At 38.6% G+C, this 13,534-nt stretch overlaps 1 non-coding gene across 1 annotated transcript; it reads right to left on the bottom strand.

Moving 5' to 3' along the window:
- Positions 1–2,126: 2,126 nt before the first annotated feature.
- Positions 2,127–2,233, bottom strand: LOC145590378 (small nucleolar RNA R71). Its single transcript, XR_014101988.1, has one exon. It is a non-coding gene; the product is annotated as a small nucleolar RNA R71 (small nucleolar RNA).
- Between the last annotated feature and the right edge of the window lie 11,301 nt (positions 2,234–13,534).

Genomic DNA, 13,534 nt, shown 5'->3' with positions numbered 1-13,534 from the left:
GAAGCCGTGACAATGGAGCAAAACCGAAGAAAATGTGAAGAGAAGGGCCTAGAAGACCCTGCACGGCCGTGCCATGTCCGACACGGCCATGCAGGAGTGTCCAAGCCAAACCAAGCTACTGCCCGATTTGGCACGGATGTGCAACGCTTCAGCACGTCCGTGCAGCTCAGCCAGCACGTCGGTGCCATAAGCTGCACGCCCGTGCAGTTCACCTGGCCCAAGTTTGAGCTACTGCCCAAATCTGCACAGCCGTGCTTAGGGTGGCACGGCCGTGCCACCTAGGCTGCACGTCCGTGCCACCTCTGGCACGTCCGTGCGCATCTGCAGAAATTCCCGACTCTCGTTTTCTCCGTCCTTTTTATTTGAGGGTCATATAAATACCCCCTTGGGCTCAAATGTACGGCATCCAAGTTTTTAGTGCTTCCTCTTAGTTTGTAATTGTAGAAACACAAATACTCTCAAATCATTAGTTAGATTTTAATTATTAGCTTGGAATTTTCAATCTCAATCATTGTAGAAGACAAGCTCCACCATTGTTATTCAAGTTCAAGCTTCTAGTAATATTTTTCTTACTTTTTTCCCTATTTCTTATTTCTTTGTTGTTAATTATTTGCTTGATTCTTGTATGTTTAGATTGTTAATTAGCTTAATTCTTAGTTTAATTATGCTCATGAGTTGTTTGAAATCCTTAATTGCTTTAATCTCCATGGATTCTAAGTAGTCTAATTTTCTAGGGTTTGGTTAGAACCCTCAATGTAGTCACTAATTACTTGTTGCATGTGCTAATTTGGTACTTGTTGGGTGTTAATTAGTTGAGCTTAAGTGGTTTAATTGCTTAGTTCTTGTATATGGCCATTGCTAGAACTGTTGTCCAAGCTTTCTCAACGAAGGATCGAGAGATGAACTTGAGTTAGCTCCCTTATGCTTGATTGACTTGAAATGCCATGAGAATAGGAATTTCTAGTTAAGGGAATGTTTAAGTCATCGTGATTATGCTTTAACACTTGTTTTATGCTTTGTAACCACGAGAGTAGGTTGTATTCATGATTCAAGTAATCCCTCTAGCTTGAGAGAGTAGTTGGGTGCTTTAGATGATTTCCCCTATTATACCCCTTATTTTACCTTGTTTATGCATGCTAATCGTGATTTGTGATGAAGTTGAGTGGTATAACCCGAGCCCTAGAATCCTCTAAATATTGTTAATTTCCCCTAGCTTTAGTTAACTGGAACTAGTACTTGTTATACAAAACCAAACCAACTTCGACTTCACTTAGCTTATTTATGCGGTAGTATTTCGGTGGTTGATTCAACGCCTCTCTTGGGTTCGACCCTTTCTTACCCTTGCTATTAGCTAGTGAGACCAAGATAGGACTTATTCTTTGGTAGGCTCAACGACGGCCTATCAAATTTATGGCGCCGTTGCCGGGGAGGCAAAGTCACATTGAATGTATTATTGTTGAATGAGTCGAAGTGTGTGAATTTTTGTATCATAATTTTTCTTATTTATTTGTGTATATTTGTGTTTTCATCTTGTGATAGTCATTGCTAACGTTTTTCTTAGCTTTGTTAGACTTTGCATGAAATAGAAGAGTAAGCAATCACCGCTTATTCCCGTTGATCCGGAGCTAAATAGGACTTTGAGAAATGTCAGGAGACTTTTGCAAGGCACACCCGAGTTCTCCATTATGTATTCGGATTCGGATCCGGAAGAAATCTTTTCAACCAACGAAGAAGAGAACATGGGTGACATCAATCCTCCTCCACCATTGCTACGAGATTATGACCACCCCAATGCCTTCACACTTCGGAGTGACATACGTCTGCCCACCACTAATGCAAACAATTTTGAGCTATCGCCTCAACTCATCTGTATGATACAAGGTGATCAATTTGGTGGGAGTTCTCATGAGTGTCCTTTTGCTCATTTGGACAACTTTCTTGAATTGTGCACCACCATCAAGCAAAACAACATTACGGAAGAGTTCATCCGTATGCACATGTTTCAATTCTCCCTCCGTGACAAGGCAAAGCATTGGTTGAGAATGGTGGAAGAGGGATCATTGACAACATGGGATTAAGTCACTAGAGCTTTCCTTGGAAAATATAGTCCACCCGAAAAGACCGTCGAGCTAAGGAGGAAAATCACCAATTTCAACCTAGAGATTGATGAGACTTTGAGTGAAGCTTGGGAGCGTTTCAAGGACTACACTAGAAAATGCCCACACCATGGTTTCACATCATGGATCATTGTTCAAAGCTTTTATGATGGTCTTACTCCTACTTCAAGAGCCAATCTTGATAACGGGGCCGGTGGTAGCCTTAAAAAGCTATCGGTGGATGAAGCATATAAAATGATTGAAGAAGTGGCTAAGAACTACGCATATGGCGGTGATAGAAGGCAACCTCAAGTAAACAAGGCCGGAATCCACGATCTTAGTGCAATAGACCTTAATGCATCAAAGTTTGACATGCTAGCTCATAAGCTAGATCAAGCCACTCTTACATCTCAAAACTCTTCCTCACAACAAGTCATGTCTTGTGAGACTTGTGGAGGAAACGATCATATGTCCTCTTATTGCAACTCAACTAACCAAGAGCAAGCGGCGGCAATTGGGCAAAGAAATGAGGCATACCCCCAATCCTACAATCAAGGTTGGAAAGCCCAACAAGGTACGGGATGGAAGCAACAAAACCAAGGGCCCCCCAAAAATAGCTACAATCAAGGCCAAAACCAACCCCAAAACCACTACAACCAACCTCACTCTCAAAACCGACAAGCTCCATATCGCCATCCCAACCAAGACCAACAAAGGCAATAATATAACCAACCCGCTCCCCCACCTCCTCAAAAGTCTAGTCTTGAAGCCGCACTTGAGACCATCATTGCACAACAAGGAAGAAGCAATGCGGATATGCAAGCGAACATCCAACAACTTCAAGCACACAACAAGATAATTGAGAATCAATTGGCACAAATAGCACAAAAAGTTGGGAGTTCACAGCCCGGGGTGGTAACCTAATGACACCTTGTGCAATTTTTATTTCCGGGCGAAAAAAGGTCAACATCTCGATAATTTTTATTTCCTGGCGAAAAAAGGTCAAAAAATTACAAAGTTGAAGGCTATAATCCACGCTTTTTGAGGAATTTTGAGGTTACGGGGCCCGGTGGCGAAAAGTCATGAGACCCTATGGGATACATCCTGGGGTCATATAATGACGTTTGGAACCATATATGATCAATATATGTTGCCATAAATGTCCGTGGTAAACTTGAGGTACCGATATCGGTGCAAGTTTGGACGGGTAAATTGACTGTTTAAAGGCTTATTGGATGGTTGGAACCACCCAAATAGACTCCCAGGGTGTATTAGGGTCCATGGTAAGCATCTCGGCATTTTTTATTTCCGGGCGAAAAAAGGTCAAAAAATTCCAAAATTGAAGGCTATAATCCACGCTTTTTGAGGAATTTTGAGGTTACGGGGCCCGGTGGCGAAAAGTCTTGAGACCTTAGGGGATACATCTTAGGGTCATATAATGACGTTTAGAACCATATATGACCCTTATATGTTGTACAAAATAGCCGTGGTAGGCTTCAGTTTACGAAATCGGTGCAAATTTGGAACGGGAAAATTGACCGTTTTGAGGCATATTGGATGGTTCCACCCACTCAATTAGACTCTCGGAAGGTATAAGGAACCATGTTAAACATCTCGGCAATCTTTATTTCCGGGCGAAAAAAGGTCAAAAACTTCTAAAATTGAAGGCTATAATCCACGCTTTTTTAGGAATTTTGAGGTTACGGGGCTTGGTGGCAAAAAGTCTTGAGACCCTAGGGGATACATCTTAGGGTCATATAATGACGTTTGGAACCATATATGACCATTACATGTTGCCATAAATGTCCATGGTAGGCTTGATGTCACGATATCGGTGCAAGTTTAGAACGGGTAAATTGACTGTTTAAAGGCATATTGGATGGTTGGACCCACCCAAATAGACTCCCAGGGTGTATTAGGGTCCATGGTAAGCATCCTAGTATTTTTTATTTCCGGGCGAAAAAAGGTCAAAAAATTCCAAAATTGAAGGCTATAATCCACGCTTTTTGAGGAATTTTGAGGTTACGGGGCCCTGTGGTGAAAAGTCTTGAAACCTTAGGGGATACATCTTAGGGTCATATTATGACGTTTGGAACCATATATGACCCTTATATGTCTTACAAAATAGCCGTGGTAGGCTTTAATTTACGAAATCGGTGCAAATTTGGAACGGGGAAATTGACTGTTTTAAGGCATATTGGATGGTTCCACCCACTCAATTGGACTCTTGGAGGGTATTAGGCACCATGGTAAACATCTCGGCAATTTTTATTTTCGGGCGAAAAAAGGTCAAAAAATTCCAAAATTGAAGGTTATACTCCACGCTTTTTGAGGAATTTTGGGGTTACGGGGCCCGGTGGCGAAAAGTCTTGAGACCCTAGGAGATACGTATTAGGGTCATATAATAATGTTTAGAACCATATATGACTATTATATGTTGCCATAAATGTCCGTGGTAGGCTTGAGGTCACGATATCGATGCAAGTTTGGAACGGGTAAATTTACTGTTTAAAGGCATATTGGATGGTTGGATCCACCCAAATAGACTCCCAGGGTGTATTAGAGTGTATGGTAACCATCTCGGCATTTTTTATTTCCGCGCGAAAAAGGGTCAAAAAATTCCAAAATTGAAGGCTATAATCCACGCTTTTTGAGGAATTTTGAGGTTACGGGGCCCGGTGGCGAAAAGTCTATAGACCTTAGGGGATACATCTTAGGGTCATATAATGACGTTTGGAACCATATATAACGCTTATATGTTGTAAAAAATAGCCGTGGTAGGCTTCAGTTTACGAAATCGGTGCAAATTTGGAACGGGTAAATTGACCCTTTTAAGGCAAATTGGATAGTTCCACCCACTCAATTGGACTCCCGGAGGGCATTAGGAACCATGGTAATCATCTTAGCAATTTTTAATTCCGGGCGAAATAAGGTCAAAAAATTCCAAAATTGAAGGCTATAATCCACGCTTTTTGAGGAATTTTGAGGTTGCGGGGCCTGGTGGCGAAAAGTCTTGAGACCCTAGGGGATACATCTTAGGGTCATATAATGACGTTTGGAACCATATATGACTCTTATATACTGTACAAAATAGCCGTGGTAGGCTTCAGTTTACGAAATCGGTGCAAATTTAAAACGGGTAAATTGACAGTTTTAAGGCATATTGGATGGTTCCACCCACTCAATTGAACTCTCGGAGGGTATTAGGAACCATGGTAAACATCTCGGCAATTTTTATTTCCAGGCGAAAAAAGGTCAAACATTCCAAAATTGAATAATCCACGCTTTTTGAGGAATTTTGAGGTTACGGGGCTCGGTGGCGAAAAGTCTTGAGACCCTAGCGGATACATCTTAGGGTCATATAATGACGTTTGGAACCATATATGACCATTATATGTTGCCATAAATGTCCGTGGTAGGCTTGAGGTCAATCGGTGCAAGTTTGGAACGGGTAAGTTGACTGTTCAAAGGTGTAGACACCCATTTGTGTCTCCCCAAAACCAAACCCAGTGATGAATACCTGTCACGTCGAACCATAATCGAATGAGGTGAAAGTGTGAAAAGTCAAGTGTTGCGGTTAGTTTTTATTAAAATCTTTCTTTCTGTTTTTCGAAAACCCACTCTATTTTATAAAAACGTCCACTCCTGTTTATTTTGGTCCATGATAAGGGTCCAATAATGGTGTAGTTGGATGGGGCTTGAAAAGACCTTTCCAACGATATATTATAAGCCCAATTCTGATGAATAATGAGGAAGTTATGGCTAAAATATATACTAAATTGGGCCCAAACCGAATTTTACCTACGACCCAATGATCATGAGGAGGGTCCAAAGGTTTAATCCTATTCATAAACTAATTAGGATTGATTAGAATCTTCTATAAGTTTCTAAAATATTTTAATTATCCTTTTTTGAAAAGATAAGTTCATGGAATTTGATTTGAATATAAACTTTCCTTTTTTTAAAACTTTCCTAATTCTATTTGAATTTAAAGATGTTCAAAGACAGTCATATATTATTTTCGTGCCTTATATTTTTTATCCAAATTTTATATGGTTGGATAGATCTTAAAATTATATTTCCAATGATATATTATAACATTAATTCTGAGCTATAACGAAAAAGCTATGAAAGGAATACGAAACTCTATCCAAAACTGACAACGTCCTACTATTTCGTCCATATCTTTTTATCTACAAATGATTTGAATCTGATTCGAATTGCATTGGAAAGTAGACTTCATTAGCTTTCCAACGACATATTATATGACTTATTTGGATTTCTGGATCAAAAGATATGATAAAAACAAAATGTGCAAAAACTGCTGTCTACGAGTTTTATTTCGATTTGAATTCGGATTTCTTTTCTTATTCTTCGACCTTCTCTTTTTTCTTATAAATAGAGGTCATATCTCCCCTTTTTCAATCATCAACTATCAACAATCAACCAATTCTCTCTATTCTCTCTCAAGAATTACTTAATTCTTAATTCTCTCTCTCTCTCTCTCTCTCTCTTTCTAAACCAACCTCCATTAAACAATATTCCGCATTCACAAGACTTAGAATCTCTTAGCCAAGTTCGAAGTTGCCTTCGCCCTAGACGTGCAAGGTTTGATATTTTCTGAGGGTTTGGTCCAAAACTAGTCAAAACTTTATTTAATTTGATTTCAATTTAATTCTTTAGTTGTTCTTTATTATTTTCATTGAAATTTACTAACTTGTGTATTTTGTTATTAGAAAGAGGTACGAGGCTTCAAAGTATGTAATCTTATTACTCTCTTTCAATGTAGAAAGCATGTTTATTATTGTTTAATTCCTAGTATCATGTTAGGATGTATTTAATTCCTAGTATCATGTTAGGATGTTATTTTATGCTTTCTAGTGTCATGTTTAGGGTGCCTTTACTTATTTCTAATATTGTGTAAGCATGTTAGTATCATGTTAGGTTTAAAGCTTTGATCTTTATTGTTTAGTGACATACTAGGAGTTGTTATTAATCTTGTTAGTATCATGCCTAGGATCTTGCTATTATATTTAAGTTTTATTATGCCTTATCATGCTATTATCATCGTTATTATTATTATTGATTTATTATTATGTTGCTTGATATTATTTTATATTTATTTGTTATTGCTTGATCACAACTTTTATGATTGTCTAAAGGGAATTTGTACTTGAAATCACGCTTAATAAGATAATTAATAATTCGGTTTAGGCTAATGTGATTTTAATTCAAGTGATCGCCAATAATAGTGTTATTTGTGCCTTAATATTCAACCAACATAGATTAAACAGGGTAGGTTTAATATAATGTTTGTATGTTATTCGAAAAGCGCGCAAGAATACGAGCAGAACAAAGTAGAGGCCTATTTTATAGGGCGGGTCCTTTCTTTTGTAGATTGGATTCGTACCCTCATCCCCGGACCTCGTTTTGTTCAAGACCTTATGGAGTTGATGGTCCTTTTGGATTGTCTTTTGGGTTTACAAGTTCCTAAAACTTGTTGGCGACTCTTTTGCTCTCTTTTCCTTCCCTTTGGAACGCCACCATACTTTAGTGTATGATCACAGTGGGGTTCAAATTTGAGATCATAATGCTTGAAATATTCCCTACAGTTTTTAGCGACTCCACTGGGGAGGATTTCTATTTATATTCCTGAAATTTATTTTGGCAATTATTTAGAACGAGCGGATGAGACTCGAAAAATTCTAAGTATTTCATGTGCGTGATTTGATTAACATTATTGTCATATGCATTAAAAGGTTCTCATGGGAGAGCCCCATGAGTCAATACCTAGGAATTTTACACGTAGGAAATTTGAGAAATATCTTTCATGACTAGAATCGAAAAAACGATGCGAAATCTGGGAAATCCTAAGAACACAGAAACTTGCCAAGGCATGTAGGAACTAGCGTCTAGAAAACAGGGCTTGTCGCCCGTAAAAAGTTTCTGTCGCCTGGCGACAGTTCTGTCGCTTGGCAACAGAGGCTTTTTTGCGGCGACAGTCCCTATAGTCTGGCGCCATGTTCTTCCAGTACCGAGCCAGGGGTCTGCCTTCTTGCTTTGACCAATTCTAGCATTGTTGGCTTGATTTTACTTATTGATTGAGTCCTTTTCTCACTTTTCTGAACCCATATGTGTTCTACATATGGATATAACCCTCTGGGGGTTCCTGCTTCACCTGCCCAATTGAATAATCCACTATCATGTGCAAATAACGGGTACGTGCAAAGTTTGTGAATCCACCAAACCATGGAGTCGAGTTCGATTTCATCACGAACTCGCGGGGTCTCGTCCATTCGCACCAACCCTCACGGTAGGCTTGTGTGCAATGCATACGGATTCATAACCATGGATCTTTTTGACTTAACCCATATCCTTGAACTTTAGAGAACTAGAGCTATGGTTAGGTTGCAAACTCATTACATCATATTGTGACTATGTGAACTACTTGTGCATCCTTGTTTGTGCATACTATATATGTGTTAACCGTTTGTTTGACTTGTGGTCAAATCTAAATAAACTAACCAATGACTAAAGGACTTTGTTTAATTAATTAATTAATTAATTTGAACTAATGAATAAGCCTAAAATCGAGTCATAGTTCCTTTTAGTCAACCCGGATTTTTATTCCCGTATACTGCACATGCGTCAACTTGTTTTGGTCATAGCCGAAGTTCTAGGAAGAACCACGAGTCGTATAACCTATGGATCTGTAGCCCCGAGTTTTATATTTAATTAGGAGTTGGTTTCGTCCCAAGCAGAGTCACAGATTAAAAGTTATCACTAAAATACCACAGCCTGTCCAGTTTAGTGCATATACGTGAAGTCCTAATTTAGTCTTTGCTTAAGTCTAGTCACATAGTCTAGCCACATGGTCATGACAAAAGTATTAACATGTCACCTACACTCATTAGTCTTAGCACAAACTTTGTATATGTCACCATGACCATGTCTTAGGTTCATGCATGAGTCGTTTTTCCGTCTTTTGAGTTGGGGGTCCATTCTATTCCTAATTTTTCCATATTTCTCCATCTCCATCATCTTCCCACTCTCCACATACTTTCTTCCATATTTCTTCATCTACATCTTCTTCCCACTCTCCAAATACTTTCTTTACATATATAACTCCCTTCATTCTTTCATGATCTCTTCCCATCTATGCATTTTGAATCGAGTTTGAGACATATGATTGACAATAATAAAAAAAAGTAGTGATGAGACAAAATACAAGGCATGCTTCTCACTAAGATTTCATGCTTTCTTCTTATTTTTTTCAAACCTTTACCCCATAAGTCTAGCATAGGCACCTTGCATTTTCCTTAGATTTACTTTGTAGGTTTTTTATTTTTTCCTTTTAATAAAATGAGCATTTTATTTCTTGCATATGATCATTGCATTGCATTATTCAAAAAATAAATAAATAAATAAATATCGCCGAATTAAGCACAAGGTATACCAATGATTTGAGGCACCCTTGTAGCCATATCATGTCCTCTCACCCTTTAAATATATAATCCTTTTTTGATAAACCGCTTTGAGCCTCGTCTAACGATAGACCTTTCTTTCTTCAACCCACATTTCCTTAACCTTGGGATGGGATGGTGTGTAACTTATGCAATTCCAAATATGAAAGCTTGAGTGATCTCAAAAGAATAAAATAAAAGTAAATGAATAAAGTGTACAAAAGGGCAAGTGTTCCAATGTCTTTGATATAAAAATATCTTTGATAAGAACATGTCTCAGATTGTGTTTCTTATCGAGTGCTCGGTACCGTGCCTGAGAAACATGAATGCCAAGTGAGTGATAGACCGCATGATCGAGATTGCCCACACATATAAAAAAAAGGCGAATATGAAAAATGCAAAAGCAAAATAAATAGAAGAGCAAAAATAAAAATAAAAGAGAGCTCAAAAGAGAGAAAACCTCAAGCATAAAAATACAAAGATTCAAAAGCAAGGTTGCACACCTTGGGGGCTTATTTAGGGTCTTGAGCCTTTATCCCCTTCTTCTCTAACCTTTAGCCTAACCACGTTACAACCCTTAAAAAGACCTTTTTGAGGTATACACACACTTGTGCGAGGTCCGGCTAAAGCTACGTTTGGCCTGATTCCTTATGGATACGTAGGCAACCTCATATTGAGGTGCGGCCATAATAAAAATACATTCATTTTCACATTCACACACTCACACCATGATCATGTCAAGGGATCTCCAATGCTCATCCCTATTCATTTAGAGCTAGACTTAGGGGCTTGATCCTTACATCATTAGCCTACCTAGCCTAAGAGTCATCATTATTTGACTCTTATCAAATAATATTTTTCCATACACTTAGCCTTTGCAGCCTAACTTTAGTGTCACTTTCACACACTGCACAGATACATGACCAAATAGACTTCCAATTAGGAACTCTTTGTCATGAATTTTTAACATAACGTTGAAGCATGCTTTGTCATATCACACATCACTCATCACTTATAATCATCATTGTATCAAAGTATGAAGTACTTAGCCTCCGTGCCTAAGTTACCTAAATACTTTCATAATCGAGTCAACTAAGATAGTTTAGGATGGGTTACTCCTTGGACCTTGATAGATAGTATCGAATGCATATACTTGACTAAGCTCATTCAACATGCACCATTAAACACTTCAATTCTTTTTCGGGAGAAAGTCGGTACCCTCCACAAAAATGACGGAAAATTTTTGCTTTTTTGCATTTTCAAGTTGCACATCACACACGAGTCATGTACATTGAGTCATGTTGTGTCATATCACATCGAGTTGAGTCTAACACATGTGTCAAACGATTTGAGTTAAGTCATGTCAAATCAATGAGTCAAGCAACTCTAAGCCTTAGGTCAACCCTAAGATAATAAAAGATGAAGCAAAGTCCTATAGTCTAAAATATAGATGCAGGTACATTCCAGCGAGCAAGAATTTTCCCGGATTATTTCGAAAAACCGCGAATATAGATGTATGAAACTTTTCCAAGATGAGAGAAGTTTGAGCAAAATTATATGGAGATGAAGAGCCTTAAGTTGCAAAAGATTTGAGCAGATTTGGTTGTAAGGAAACGAAAAAATTGAAAGTTCGGAGCGATATCGCGGCGACATGCACTTTTGGCTTGCGCTGGTGCAGCGACAGGTCACGTGGCTTCATGATGTGGACATATAGACCTGGCTCAGCAATTTTGGGTTCCTTGGTACGCCAGTTAGCCCCTATAAGAAATTTGATAGGATTAAGTAATCGGCTCGATTACAACAACAATAAGCGATTGACCTGACAAAAGATCGTCTCACTTAGCTTAAAGCGCCTAAGTATTGGCACATCGCAAGCACCAAAGTAATGGTTCACAACGATTTCCTAGGATGGAAGAAGATTTGAAGATTCGAGATGACGAAGCCTTCAACAGGGGGCTTTAAGATTAAAAAGAATCTATTACTTGGATTTAAGAAGGACGGTTTGAGATGACGGGACCTTCAATAGCTTTCACTATGATTGGGGAGGTTATTATTTGAGAAGAACGATTCAAGATGAAGCGGTCTTTGATAGCTTTCGCTAAGATTGTGAAGGTTATCACTTGATTTGAGAATATAGCACGAGATGGGCGATCTTCGACAATGTCCGCTAAGATTGTGGAAATTGTTTAGTGACATGCTAGGAGTTGTTATTAATCTTGTTAGTATCATGCCTAGGATCTTGCTATTATATTTAAGTTTTATTATGCCTTACCATGCTATTATCATCGTTATTATTATTATTGATTTATTATTATGTTGCTTGATATTATTTTATATTTATTTGTTATTACTTGATCACACCTTTTATGATTGTCTACAGGGAATTTGTACTTGAAATCACGCTTAATAAGATAATTAATAATTCGGTTTAGGCTAATGTGATTTTAATTCAAGTGATCGCCAATAATAGTGTTATTTGTGCCTTAATATTCAAACGACATAGATTAAACAGGGTAGGTTTGATATAATGTTTAATGTTTGTATGTTATTCGAAAAGCGCGCATGAAAACGAGCAGAACAAAGTAGAGGCCTATTTTATAGGGCGGGTCCTTTCTTTTGTAGATTGGATTCGTACCCTCATCCCCGAACCCTGTTTGGTTCAAGACCTTATGGAGTTGATGGTCCTTTTGGATTGTCTTTTGGGTTTACAAGTTCCTAAAACTTGTTGGCGACTCTTTTACTCTCTTTTCCTTCCCTTTGGAACACCACCATACTTTAGTGTATGATCATAGTGGGGTTCAAATTTGGGATCATAATGCTTGAATTATTCCCTACAAAAGGCATATTGGATGGTTGGACCCACCCAAATAGACTCCGAGGGTGTATTACGGTCCATGGTAAGAATCTCGGCATTTTTTATTTCCGGGCGAAAAAAGGTCCAAAAATTTCAAAATTGAACGCTATAATCCACGCTTTTTGAGGAATTTTGAGGTTACGGGGCCCGGTGGCGAAAAGTCTTGAGACCTTAGGGGATACATCTTAGGGTAATATAATGACGTTTGGAACCTTAGATGACCTTTATATGCTGTACAAAATAGCCGTGGTAGGCTTCAGTTTACGAAATCGGTGCAAATTTTGAACGGGTAAATTGACAGTTTTAAGGCATATTGGATGGTTCCACCCACTCAATTGGACTCCCGGAGGGTATTAGGAACCATGGTAAACATCTCGGAAATTTTTATTTCCGGGCAAAAAAGGTCAAAAAATTCCAAAATTGAAGGTTATAATCCACGCTTTTTGAGGAATTTTGAGGTTACGGGGCCCGGTGCGAAAAGTCTTGAGACCCTAGGGGATACATCTTAGGGTCATATAATGACGTTTGGAACCATATATGACTAATATATGTTGCCATAAATGTCCGTGGTAGGCTTGAGGTCACGATATCGGTGCAAGTTTTGAACGGGTAAGTTGACTGTTCAAAGGCATATTGATTGATTTGACCCACCCAAATAGACTCCGAGGGTGTATTAGGGTTCATGGTAAGCATCTTGGCATTTTTTATTTCCGGACGTAAAAAGGTAAAAAAAATTTCAAAATTGAAGGCTATATAATCCACTCTTTTTGAGGAATTTTGAGGTTACGGGGCCCGGTGGCGAAAAGTCTAGAGACCTTAGGGGATACATCTTAGGGTCATATAATGACGTTTGGAACCATATATGACCCTTATATGCTGTACAAAATAGACGTGGTAGGCTTCAGTTTACGAAATCGGTGCAAATTTTGAACGGGTAAATTGACAGTTTTAAGGCATATTGGATGGTTCCACCCACTCAATTGGACTCCCGGAGGGTATTAGGAACCATGGATAACATCTCGGCAATTTTTATTTCCGGACGAAAAAAGGTCAAAAAATTCAACAATTATAGGCTATAATCCACGTTTTTTGAGGAATTTTGTGGTTACGGGGCCCGGTGG

The sequence above is a fragment of the Chenopodium album genome, chromosome 17, assembly GCF_948465745.1.
Source record: "Chenopodium album chromosome 17, dcCheAlbu1.1, whole genome shotgun sequence".
Taxonomy (NCBI): domain Eukaryota; kingdom Viridiplantae; phylum Streptophyta; class Magnoliopsida; order Caryophyllales; family Amaranthaceae; genus Chenopodium; species Chenopodium album.
This window is presented reverse-complemented; position numbering and strand designations above follow the sequence as displayed.